Below are 12,819 nucleotides of genomic sequence, written 5' to 3'. Positions count from 1 at the left end.
AGACGGAATTAAGGTTACTAATCAGTTGACCTTAAAATATGGAAATTAGTCTAGATTATCCAGGTGGGCCCAATATAATCATAAGGGTCCTAAAATGGAAAAGGGGAGCAGAAGAGTGTCAGCGAGATGGCAGTCAGAGGAGTAGGCTTGAGATTTGAAGATGAAGGAAGTGGCCATGAACCCAGCAAAGTAGATTGTCTCTAGCAGGTAACAGCAAGACAATGGATTTTCCTCTAGAAACTCCAGAAGGAAATGTAGGAGCTGACTAGGCACGGTGACTCATGCCTGTAATCCCAGCACTTTGGGAGGCCAAGGCAGGTGGATCACTTGAGGCCAGGAGTTCGAGACCAACCTGGGCAACATGGCAAAATCCCATCTCTACAAAAAATACAAAAATTACAAAAATTAGCTGGGCGTGGTGATGCACACCTGTAATCCCAGCTACTTCCAGTCCCCAGAGGCTGAGGTGGGAGAATCGCTTGAGCTGCAGAAGGCAGAGGTTGCAGTGAGCCAAGATCGTGCCACTGCACTCCAGCCCAGGTGACAGAGCCAGACTTTATCTAAAAAATAAATAAATAAATAAGTAGGAGCCATACCCATGCCTTGAATTTAGCGTAATGAGACCCGTTTTAGACTTAATGACTTTCTGAGTGAAAGGTAATAACGTTTGTATTGTGTTTAAGCCACTAAATTTGTGGTAATTTATTATAGCAGCCATAGAAAATTAATAGTAGACTGGGCTCGCGCCTGTAATCCCAGCACTTTGGGAGGTGGAAGGTGGGTGGATCACTAGAGGTCAGGAGTTTGAGACCTACCTGACCAACATAGGAAAATCCTGTCTCTACTAAAAATACAAAAATTAGCCAGGCGTGGGAACACATGTCTGTAATCCTGGCTACTCGGGAGGCTGAGGTAGGAGAATCACTTGAACCCAGGAGGCAGAAGTTACAGTGAGCCAAGATCTTGCCAGTGCACTTCAGTCTGGGCAACAGAGCAAGACTCTGTCTCGGGGAAAAAAAAAAAAAAGAAAAGAAAAAAGAAAACTAATGGTACAGTTACATCTCAAAAAAAATACAGACAATCTCCTGTTCAACCACAATACTATTATAACCAACAAGATTAATAATAATTCCCTAATATTATTTAATACTAAGTCCATTTGAAAATTTACCCAGTTCCCCATAATATCTTTTGTAGTTGTGTTTAAACCAAGATTCAATCAAAGATTATACATTATATTTGGTTATGTCTCAAAGTCTCTCAACCTAGGACATTCTGTATCACCACCTTTTTTTTTTGATATCACCTGTTTTGAAGAGACAACGCTTATTGATTTGAAATAGGTTCCACCTTGTAGATTTGTCAGATTGTTTCCATGTTGTCTCAGTGCCTGCTGTGAAAAGTTTGATCCCTAGGGTAAGGTAACAACAAGATTGTTCCATTGTTAAGATGTGTTTTTCCTTTTGCATTTAATCGTCTGTGGAGTTATTTTATTTAAACTGAACTAGTTCTTATGAAAATAAATGTTAAACTTCCAGACCAGCATATTTTATAATGCCAGGATAACAGACCATATAACCTAAAACCCTTATGCTATTCCATTACAAAACACCTAGTAATGCTGGATGAAATGTAACAACTATTTTTAAATTTTTAAACAAATGTTTAAAAATGCATAGCTAGCTAAGCCTGAAAGAATTAAGGAAAATTCTCAGGGACTGCAGATGAAAGAGGAACTGAAAATGAGCAGTATGCATGTGACTTAATGCTGTGGTATTTCTGGGTGCTTTGCCTAGTCTCAGTTACCTAAAGGCTTGGTTTTAATGTCCATGAGCCTTAGGCCTGTATGGAACAGAGTTAGAAATGCAAATCTGTATATAAAGCAGGGAGCCTTAAAGGTTCATACTCAAGAGAAAGGAAGGGACCACAGAAAATTCCATCGACTGTTTGAGGAAACAAGGAAACTTTTGTGTCTCAGCCTGGACTCTGGCTGGGGGTAGATGGGAATGTCTCCTGAAAATTTATGTTTGGACTCAAGAATACACAATAAGGAAAGGATCAATAGGGCAAGGATGGTCCCTCCAACAAAAGGTGCTGGGAAAACTGGATATCCACAGCAAAATAATGAAATTTATCTTGTACTGTACACAAAAATCAACTCAAAATGGATTAAAGAGTTAAACATAAGACCTGAAACTATAAAACTCATAAGAAGAAAACAGGGAAAAAGCATTATGACATTGGTCTTGGCGATGATTTCGTGGATATGACATCAAAAACACAGGCAACAAAAGCAAGTGGAACTGCATCAACCTAAAAAGCTTCTGCATGGCAAAGGAAACGGCAGAATGGACAGGCAGTCTACAAAATGCGAGGAAATGTTTGTGAACCATGTATTTGATAAGGGGTTAATCTCCAACATATGTAAAAAACTCATACAACTCAGTAGCAAAAAAAAAAAAAAAGGGCCTAAAAATAGGCCCTTTGCTGCCGTCCGTCATTTTATTTCTCCAGGAAGAAAAATGGCATCTGTTGCAGTTGATCCACACCACCCAAGTGTCGTGACTTGGGTGGTCAACCTGCCCTTGGTGAGTTCCATGTATGACCCCATGTCCTCAGCCCATGTCAGTACAAAGGACCAGTGTCCCTACTTGAAGTCTGTGTGTGAGATGGCAAAGAAGGGCGTGAAGACCATCACCTCGGTGGCCATGTCCATTGCTCTGCCCATCATCCGGAAGCTAGAGCTGCAGATTGCAGTTTTGCCAATATCTATGCCTGTAAGGAGCTAGACAGGATTGAGGAAAGACTGCTTATTCTGAATCAGCCATCAGCTCAGGTTGTTGCCAGTGCCAAAGGTGCTGTGACAACTACTGTAACTGGGGCCAAGGATTCATCACAGGGGTAATGGACAGGACCAAAGGGGTAGTGACTGGCACTGTGGAGAAGACCAAGTCTGTGTCAGTAGCAGCATTAACACAGGCTTGGGAAGTCAGATGATGCAGCTCGTGAGCAGTGGCGTAGAAAATGCACCACCAAATCAGAGCTCTTGGTAGGACAGTACCTCCCTCTCACTGAGGAAGAGCTAGAAAAAGAAGCAAAAAAAGTTGAAGGATATGATACGCTTCAGAAGCCAAGTTGTTACGTTAGACTGGGATCCCTGTCTACCAAGCTTTACTCTGTGTCTACCAAACTTCACTTCCTACCAGCAGGCTCTCAGCAGGGTTAAAGAAGCTAAGCAGAAAAGCCGAGAGACCATTTCTCAGCTCCATTCTACTGTTCGTTCACTTGATTGAAATTGCCAGAAAGAGTGTGCATAGTGCCAGTCAGAAAATTCAGGATGCTCATGATAAGCTCTACCTCTCGGGTGGAGTGGATAAGGAGTATTGGATACGATGATACTGATGAGTCCCACTGTGCTGAGCACATTGAGTCACATCCTTTTGCTGTTGCCCACAACCTGACTTAGCAGCTCCAGACCACATGCCATACCCTTCTGCCCAACATCAACGGATTGCCACAGAACATCTAAGGTCAGGCCAAGCACATGGGGGTGATGGCAGGTGACATCTACTCAGTGTTCCACAATACTGCCTCCTTTAAGGAAGTGTCTGACAGCCTCCTCGGAATCTTTAAATGACTTGATGGGTTATCTTGTTAATGACATGCCCCTCAACTGGCTGGTAGGTCCCTTTTACCCTCAGCTGACTGAGTCTCAGAATGCTTAGGACCAAGGTGTGGAGATGGACAAGAGCAGCTAGGAGGCTCAGTGATCTGAGCACAAAACTAATTAAACCTGCCCCTGTCACCAGCGCATGATGTGGCCAGCCAGTTAACACCTTTTGTTATGTTGAAATTAACCTGTAGGCAACCCTAAATTGGGAAGCAAGTAGCTAGTAAAAAGGTCCTCAATTATAGTTATTTCCAGCTGGATTAAGAGCTTTAAAGTTTCTGGCATTAGCAGATGATTTCTGTTCACCTGGTAAGAAAAGAATGCTAGGCTTGTTAGAGCCTAGCCAGAACTCACAAAAAATTCGAGTGCACTTATGTTCTCATTCTGTGGCCATTGTGTTACTTGAACAAAAACATCTTCATGCGGGCTGGGTGTCTGCTCTGGTATGATTTGAGCAGGACTCTTTACTGATTTATCTCATGATTGCTTGTACAACTTGATTTTAGTTTTTTATTTCTCAAATAGGAATACTACCTTTGAATTCAATATAATTCACTGTAAGATTTAACAACAAAAAGTGGACCAAGGACCTGAATAGACATTCTCCAAAGAAGACATAAAAGTGGCCAAGTATATATGAAAAATTGCTCAACATTGCTAATCATAGAAGTACACATCAAAACCACAATGAAATATCATCACCTCACACCTGTCAATGTCAAGATGGCTATTTTTTTTTAATTGACAAGGGAGTGAAGAAATTGAAACCCTTGCACACTGTTGGTGGGAATGCAAAATGGTACAAGAAGCCACTATGGAAAACATGGAGGTTCCTTGACATATTAAATATAGAACTACCAGATGGTCCAGCAGTCATGCTTCTAGATTTCCAAAATAATAAAATCAGGATCCCTAAGAGATATTAGCACTCCCACATGTGACAACATGGATGAAGCTTGAGGACATTATGCTAAGGGAAATAAGACAGTCACAGAAAGACAAATAACTGTGTGAGTCTACTTATGTGAGGTATCTAAAGTAGTCAGATTCATAGGTTGACAGTTAAATGGTGGTTGCCAAAGGCTGAGGGGGAGGAGAAATTGGGGAGTTGCTAAACAATGTATGTAAAATTAATGTCAAGCAGGAGGAAAAAGCTCTAGAGATCTGCCATACAACACTGTATCTATAGTCAACATTAATCAACATTAATGTATTGTACACTTGAAAATTTAAGAGGGTAGATCTTGTGTTAAGTGTTCTTATCACAATAAAACGAATTTTTTTTTTTTTTGAGGTGGAATCTTGCTCTGTCACCCAGGCTGTAGTGTAGTGGCGCGTTCCTGGTTCACTGCAACCTCCGCCTCCCGGGTTCAAGCGATTCTCCTGCTGCAGCTTCCTGAGTAGCTGGGATTATAGGCACATGCCACCACGCCTGGCTAATTTTTGTTATGTTGAAATTAACCTGCTAGGCAACCCTAAATTGCCTAAATTGCTGGAGTTCAAGACCAACATAGGCAACATGGTGAAACCCCACCTCTGCTAAAAATGTAAAACATTAGCTGGGTGAGGTGGCACATGTCTGTAATCCCAGCTACTCAGGAGGCTGAGGCAGGGGAATCGCTTGAACCCGGGAGGTGGAGGTTGCAGTGAGCTGAGATCACACCATTACATTCCAGCCTGGGCGGCAGAATGAGACTCCATCTCAAAAAAAAAAAAAAAAGGATTAAATATAAACATTTTGGAAAAAAAAGAAAAAATACTTTGGAGGAGACATTTGAAAAAGAATCAAATAGAAAATCTAGAAATGCTAAAGAATATTTTGTAAATATTTTGTTTTGTTTTGTCTTTGAGACAGAGTCTTGCTCTGTTGCTCAGGCTGGAGTGCAGTGGCATGAGCTTAGCGCTCTGCCCTCTCCACCTCCTGGGTGCAGCCTCTGGAGTAGCCGGGACTACAGGGATGCGCCACCATGTCCAGCTAATTTTTTTTTTTTTTTTTTGTAGAGATGGGGTTTTGCCCTGTCTCCCAGGTTGGTCTTGAACTTCTGGACTGAAGCCATCCACCTGCCTCAGCATAGCCAAAGTGCTGAGATTACAGGCATGAGCCTGTAATCAAGAATATGGTCTTTTATCAGCACATATTTTATCTAGTAAATATTGTAGGCCAGGCACTGAATAAAATAGAAACCTCTCCTAAGGAGTGCTTACATTTTATTGAATGGGAAATAGATGAACAAATAGAATATGTCAGATGATAATAATTACTGTGAAGGAGAGTAACATGTCTGGTGCCTGGGCTGAAATGACTCAAAAAGCAGAGGAGTGCCAACTCGGTGTCTATTGTGGTCTCTCCCTGAGGCTTGGCTTTTTTCACAGCATGGCAGCCTTGGGGTAGTGAAACTTCTTAGTAGCTCAGGGCTCCAGATTTGAGTATTTCAGTAAATAAGAGAGAAGCTGCATTGTTTTTTACAACTCAGTTGCAGAAATCGCACAGCAACTGGTTGAAACAGTCAGACCCCATCCCCCAACTCCCAGCCAGATTCAAGAGAAGAGAAGAAGACATAGACTCTGCCTCTTGAGGTGAGGAGTCAGGCTTTTTTTGTTTGTTTTTGAGATGGAGTCTTGCTCTGTTGTCCAGGCTGGAGTGCAGTGGTGCGATCTCAACTCACTGCAGCCTCTGTCTCCCGGGTTCAAGCTATTCTCCTGCCTGAGCCTCCTGAGTAGTTGGGATCACAGGCGGCCACCACCATACTGCCTAATTTTTATATTTTTAGTAGAGACAGGGTTTCATTATGTTGGCCAGGCTGGTCTTGAACTCCTGACCTCAGGTGATCCACCCACGTCAGCCTCCCAAAGTGCTGGGATTACAGGCATGAGCCCCCGTGCCTGGGCCTGATTTGAGGAGTTTTGAAGAATTTTAGGGGAACAGTGTTTTTAAACTGCGACAGATGCCATTTAAGCATTTTGAGCGAAGGAGTATTATAATCTTAAATTTTAGAAAGATCACTGTGATTTCTCTATCGGACATAGACTGAAAGCAGAGTAACAGTAGAAACAGAGTTAAAAAGAATTACTGGTAAAACCCATCTCTACTAAAAGTGCAAAAATTGGCTGGGCATGGTGGTGCATGCCTGTAATCCCAGCTACTTGGGAGGCTGAGGCAGGAGAATCGCTTGAAACCGGAAGGCGGAGGTTGCAGTGAGCCAAGATCGTGCCACTGCACTGCAGCCTGGGTGATGTCTCAAACAAAGGAAAAAAAAAATCAAATTTAAAATACATTTGGAAGGTGATGCTGATAGCGTTTACAGATAGAATGCATGTGGGTATGAGAAAGAGGAACTAAGAATGACTCCAAGTGTTTAGTTTGAATGGTGGTGTCATTTGCTAAGATGTGTAACAATAGGGGAAGAAACAGTTTTGGACATAAGATTATAAAATGCTTGTTAGATATCTGCTATCGTTTGAATGTTTGTCCCTCCAAAATTCATGTTGAAATTTAATTGACATTGTAATAATATTAAGAAGTGGGACCTTTAAGAAGTGATTAAGTTGTTAGGGCTTTACCCTCATGGGTGGGATTAATGTTATAGAAGGGCACCTTCTCTTTGCCCATCTGCTGTGTTATTAGACAGCAAGAAGGTCTTCACCACATGCCAGCACCTTGATGTTAGGCTTCCCAACTTCTGGAACTGTATGCCAATAAATAGCCAATAAACTTCTGGTCTTTATAAAGTACCGAAAGCTGGGTACAGTGACATACACCCATAGCCCCAGCTACCTGGGATGCTAAGGTAGGAGGATCATTTGAGCTCAAGGAATTTGGCAACATGAAGAGACTCCATCTCTAAACAAAACAGAACACACACACCCACACACCCCTATGTAAATTACCCAGTCTGTAGTGGGTTTTTTGTTTGTTTTTTGTTTTGTTTTGAGATGAGTCTTGCTGTTGCCCAGGCCAGAGTGCAGTGGCATGATCTTGGTTCACTGCAACCTCTGCCTCCCGGGTTCAAGCAATGCTATGCCTCAGCCTTCTGAGTAGCGGGGATTACAGGCACCCACCACCACACCTGGCTAGTTTTTTTGTATTTTTAGTAGGGACAGGGTTTCACCATCTTGCCAGGCTGGTCTTGAACTCCTGACGTCATGATCCCCCTGCCTCAGCCTTCCAAAGTACTTGGATTACAGGCATTAGCCACCACACAAAATGGACTAAGACAACATCCAAATGGAGATGTTAGTTAGGTATTTGACTACATAAAGAGAGTTTTGGAGGAGAATGACAGCTAGGAATATCAATTTGAGAATTAGTATATAAATGCTATTTAAAACCATGGGAACACTCCATTTTTACAGTTAGAAGATAGAAAGATGAATAAAAACTAATGAAGAAGACTAAGAATAAAGGATCATGAGTGTAGAATAAGACCCAGAGATGTGAAGTCCCGAAAGCCAAGTGAAGAAAGCAGTTCAAGAAGGAAGGAAGATTGAATTGATAAAATGCTGCTGAAAGTTCAAATAAGGATTGATAAATACATAATTATTGGACTTGGCAACATGAAGGTAATTAGTGACCTGGAAAAAATAATCTATTTAAATTGAGGGAATAAAACCTGAACTGAAGTGGTTTTAAGCCAGAAGAAAGAGACAACAAGTATAGGTAACTCTTGAGGAATTTTGCTGTAGAAGGGTTCAGGGACATGGGGCGGTGACTGGAATACGACAGGAAGTCATGGGAAGAATTTTCTAAGGTGTAAGAAATACTATACCAAGTTGGTATGGTGATGGGGTGATTCTCAACACTGGCTAAATAATAGAACTAACTGGGGAATTTGTTAAAGGATAGCTGCATGAGTTCAATGGCAGACTGATTAAATCAGAATCTTTGGGAATTGGACTGTGGTATCAGTATGTTTGTTTGTTTTACAGTTATTTAGATGATTCTAATATGCATCCAAAGTTGATCTGCTTTGAAGTAGATCAGTAAAATTAACTCGTTATATAAACAGTATATCCAACACAGTTGAAAATTAGGAACAATAGAAATTATACAGAATGCAGCATAGGAATATTAAAAACGGAAAATACGAAAAAAGAGATGAGACATGAAGACTAGAGTGAGATGGTCCAAGATATATCTCATGGGAGTTCTAAGGTAGGGTAGAGAAAATGGAGAGTAGCAACATTCAAAGAGATAATAGCAGAAAATTTCACATAATTTCTAAGTATGAATCTTCAAGGAAAAAAAATAGTGAATCCTGAAAGAATAACACTAAAGACAAAGATCTTACGAAAGCAGCCAAATAGATTACTGCAAAGGAATGAAAATTAAACTCAGGCCAGGCTCTGTGATTCATGCCTGTAATCTCAGTGCTTTGGGAGGCCTAAAGAGGAGGATCACTTGAGTTCAGGAGTGATGCTGCAGTAAGCTATGATTTTACCAGTGCGCTTCAGGCCAGGTGACAGAGGGAGACTCCATCTCAAAAAGATGTGGTCTGTCTTAGTTATCCACAGAAGTGTGTCTAGTTACTCAGCTGTAAGCATTCTGAGGTCAGGGACTAAATACAACAATTAAGTACAATGTTGCAAAAACACTGACATTAAAAATAGAAGTTCCAGGCCAGGCACAATGGGTCACACCTGTAATCCCATCTGTGATCCCAGCACTTTGGGAGGCTGAGGCAGGCAGATCACTTGAGGCCAGGAGTTCGAGACCAGTCTGACCAACATGGCGAAACCCTGTCTCCACTAAAAATACAAAAGCCAGGCGTGGTGGTGCACGTCTGTAGGCTCAGTTACTTGGGAGGCTGAGGCACAAGAATCACTTGAAACCAGGAAGCAGAGGTTGCAGTGAGCCAGGAGATTGTGACATTGCACTCCAGCCTGGGTGACAGAGCAATACTCTGTCAAAATAAAATAAAATAGCTTTGACTGTATGTAACACACTAATGATGACTAATTCATTGGAACTAAAAATAAGATAGGACTGAAATAAAAAATAAAAATTTAATAGAAGGCATAAAAGAGCAAGAAGGGCCAGGTGCAGTGGCTCACGTCTGTAATCCCAGCACTTTGGGAGGCCGAGGCAGGTGAATCACGAGGTCAGGAGTTTGAGACCAGCCTGGCCAACATGGTGAAACCCCGTCTCTGCTAAAAATACAAAAATTAGCCAGGAGTGGTGGCGGATGCCTGTAATCCCAGCTACTCGGGAGGTTGAAGCAGAGAATTGCTTGAACCCAGGAGGCGGAGGTTGCAGTGAGCTGAGATCACGCCACTGCACTCCAGCCTGGGCGACAGAATGAGACTCCATCTCAAAAAAAAAAAAAAGCAAAGAACAAGAAGGGGCTGGACATGGTGGCTCATGCTTGTAATCCTAGCACTTTGGGAGGTTGAGATGGGTGGATCACTTGAGGCCAGTTCAAGCCCAGTGTGGCCAATATGGTGAAACCCCATCTCTACAAAAAATACAAAATTAGCTGGGCATTGGTGGCATACACCTGTAATCCCAGCTACTTTAGAGGCTGAGGTAGAAGAATCACTTGAACCTGGGAGACAGAGGTTGCATTGAGCCAGGTTCACACCACTGCACCCTAGGCTGGATGACAGAGTGAGACTGTCTCAAAACAAACATAGCAATAAAGAAGCACAGAACAAGCAAGGTAAATAGAACAGAAGATGGTAGAAATAAAACTAAATATATTAGTGATCATTACAAGTGTAAATGTACTAGTCAGTTTTTTAGAAACAATTCAATGGAAAAACAAATTCAGGTAAATACTGTCAAAAACATAAAGGTGTAGAAATTGAAATTAACAGTGAAAAAAATGTTGTAGGTAAATATTAACCAGAAAGTTAATGTCACCATACTAATATAAGACAAACTTTAAGGCAAAAAGAATTATTATGGGAATGGTTTTTGGGGAGTTTTTTTGTTTGCCTTTTTTTAATAGAGATAGGGTCTTGCTCTGTCATCCAGTTGAGTACAGTGGTATAATCATGGTAAACTGCTGTCTCAAATACCTGAGCTTAAACAGTCCTTCCACCTCAGCCTCCTGAGTAGCTGAAACTGTGGACGCATGCCACCATGCCTGGTTAGTGTGGTTTTTTTTTTTTGAGATGGAGTCTTGCTCTGTCACCCAGGCTTGAGTGCAGTGGTGCAATTGCTCGCTGCAGCCTCAGCCTCCCGGGCTCAAGGAATCCTCCCACCTCACACCTCCCCCCTCCGCCGCCCCCGCCAAAGTAACTGGAACTATAGGCGCGTACTACCATACCTGGCTAATTTTTTATATTTTGTAAACATGGGGTTTTGTCATATTTCCCAGGCTGGTCTTGAACTCCTGAGCTCATGGGATCCACCAGTCTCAGCCTCCCGAAGTGCTGGGATTACAGGTGTGAGCCACCGCCACGCCCAGCCTAATGTTTTAAATTATTTTTAGAAGACAGGCTATCACTATTTTGCATAGGCTGGAACTTTTTTTTTTTTTTTTTAATTTAAGCTAATACAGGGTCTGGCTCTGTCATCCAGGCAGGAGTTCAGTGGCTTGATCAGGCTCACTGCAGCCTCAGCCTCCTGTGCTTAAGCAATCCTCATTGAATTGTCTTGGCACCCTTGTTGAAAAATCAGTTGACCATAAATATTAGGGTGTATTTCTGAGTTTTTTTCCATTGATCACATATATGTCTTTATGCCAGTACCACACTATTGTTAAATCCACTGTAGTTTTCATCTCAGACACTAGTCTTCATCTCTAGAAATTTGACTTGAGTCTTTTTGTACATCATCCATTTCTCTGCGTAACTTTTTGAACATAGGGAATGCAGTTACAGTATTAATATATCTGTTTTAAAGTCATTTTAATTCTAACAGAATTAGTTCTGGGTAAATAGATTTCTTCTGATTGATTATTCTTCTCATTATGGGTCATGTTTTCATGCATCTTTGCAAACCTGTTCATCTTTAATCAAATTCCAGACATTGTGAATTTTATGTTTTTGGGTGCTGGATTATTTTTATTCCTATAAATCTTGAGGGTTGATTTGTAATTCAGTTATTGTATTTGTCAACTGTGTGGGTCTTTGCCTTTTTTTTTTTTTTTTTTTTTAGTATATAATTTGTTAGGGCAGTACTTAAACTAAGCAGTACTTAGTTTAGGGCTAAAAGTTCCCTAGTACTAAGGTAGGACTTTCCTGCACACTCTACCCGATACCCCATAAATTTAGTTTTTCTAATCTGGCTATTAAGAATAGGCACTATTCCTGGCCCCGTGTGAGTGCTGGGTAGTGCTTGCTCCATTCCTTTCATATGTTTTTTTTCCCCCCAGTCTTGGATAGTTTCCTCAGTTACATGTGCGGATCAGCACTCTGATCTCCTCAGTATTTGAGGGGATCATTTTACAGATCTCTGGGCTTCTGAGACTTTATCTGCAGCTTTCTCTGCTGTGATACTCTGTCCTTTGAAATCTGGCTGCCATTATCTCATTATATTCTCAGCTCCATCTCTTCAACTCAGGAGTCTCTCAGGCTTTGCCTCAGTCTCCCTCCCCTCCTGCATCATGTCCTGGAAACTCCCTTAGGGCAATAAGCCAGGCCAGTTGTAGAGCTCACTTCATTGCTTCTTGTCACTCTGGAGTCACTGTCCATTGTTGCCTGATGTCCATTGTTTTCAAAACCCTTGTTTTTATGGTTTTTTTCTTTTTTCTTTTTTTTTCTTTCTTTTTTTCTTTTTTTTGGTGGTGGTGGTTCTTTTAGGTGAGAGGGTAAATCTCTGGTCTCTTGAATCATCTTGACCAGAAGTGGAGATTGCAACATTGGTTTTAACATCAACAAATTGATCCCTAAATGCTGAGGTGGAGAATGGATAACTAATTGTATATTCCTGCTGTGGGATTCTACACAGCAATTAAAGCAAATGAAGTAGAGCTTTATCCAGTTACTTGGACAGATTTTAAATATAAAAAAAATGAAGGCTGGGCATGGTGTCTCACACCTGTAATCCTGGTGCTTTGGGAAGCCAAAGCAGGAGGATTGTGTGAGGCCAGGAGTTCAAGACTAACCTGGGCAGCATAACAAAACCCCATCTTGACAAACAATTTTTTAAAAATTAGCCAGGTGTGGTGGTGTGCACCTGTAGTCCTAGCTGCTTGGGAGGCTGA

General features: G+C 41.5%; 1 protein-coding gene and 1 pseudogene across 1 annotated transcript in view; both read left to right on the top strand.

Moving 5' to 3' along the window:
• The window catches only part of GATAD2B (GATA zinc finger domain containing 2B), a 98,294-nt gene that overhangs the window by 36,303 nt on the left and 49,172 nt on the right, over positions 1–12,819 (top strand). The window lies entirely within an intron of this gene.
• On the top strand, positions 2,523–3,791 carry LOC105554049 (annotated as a pseudogene).

Source organism: Mandrillus leucophaeus, unplaced genomic scaffold (assembly GCF_000951045.1).
Source record: "Mandrillus leucophaeus isolate KB7577 unplaced genomic scaffold, Mleu.le_1.0 Scaffold624, whole genome shotgun sequence".
NCBI classification, from domain to species: Eukaryota; Metazoa; Chordata; class Mammalia; order Primates; family Cercopithecidae; genus Mandrillus; species Mandrillus leucophaeus.
The sequence above is the reverse complement of the archived record's forward strand: the minus strand, read 5'-3'. Positions and strand labels throughout refer to the sequence as shown.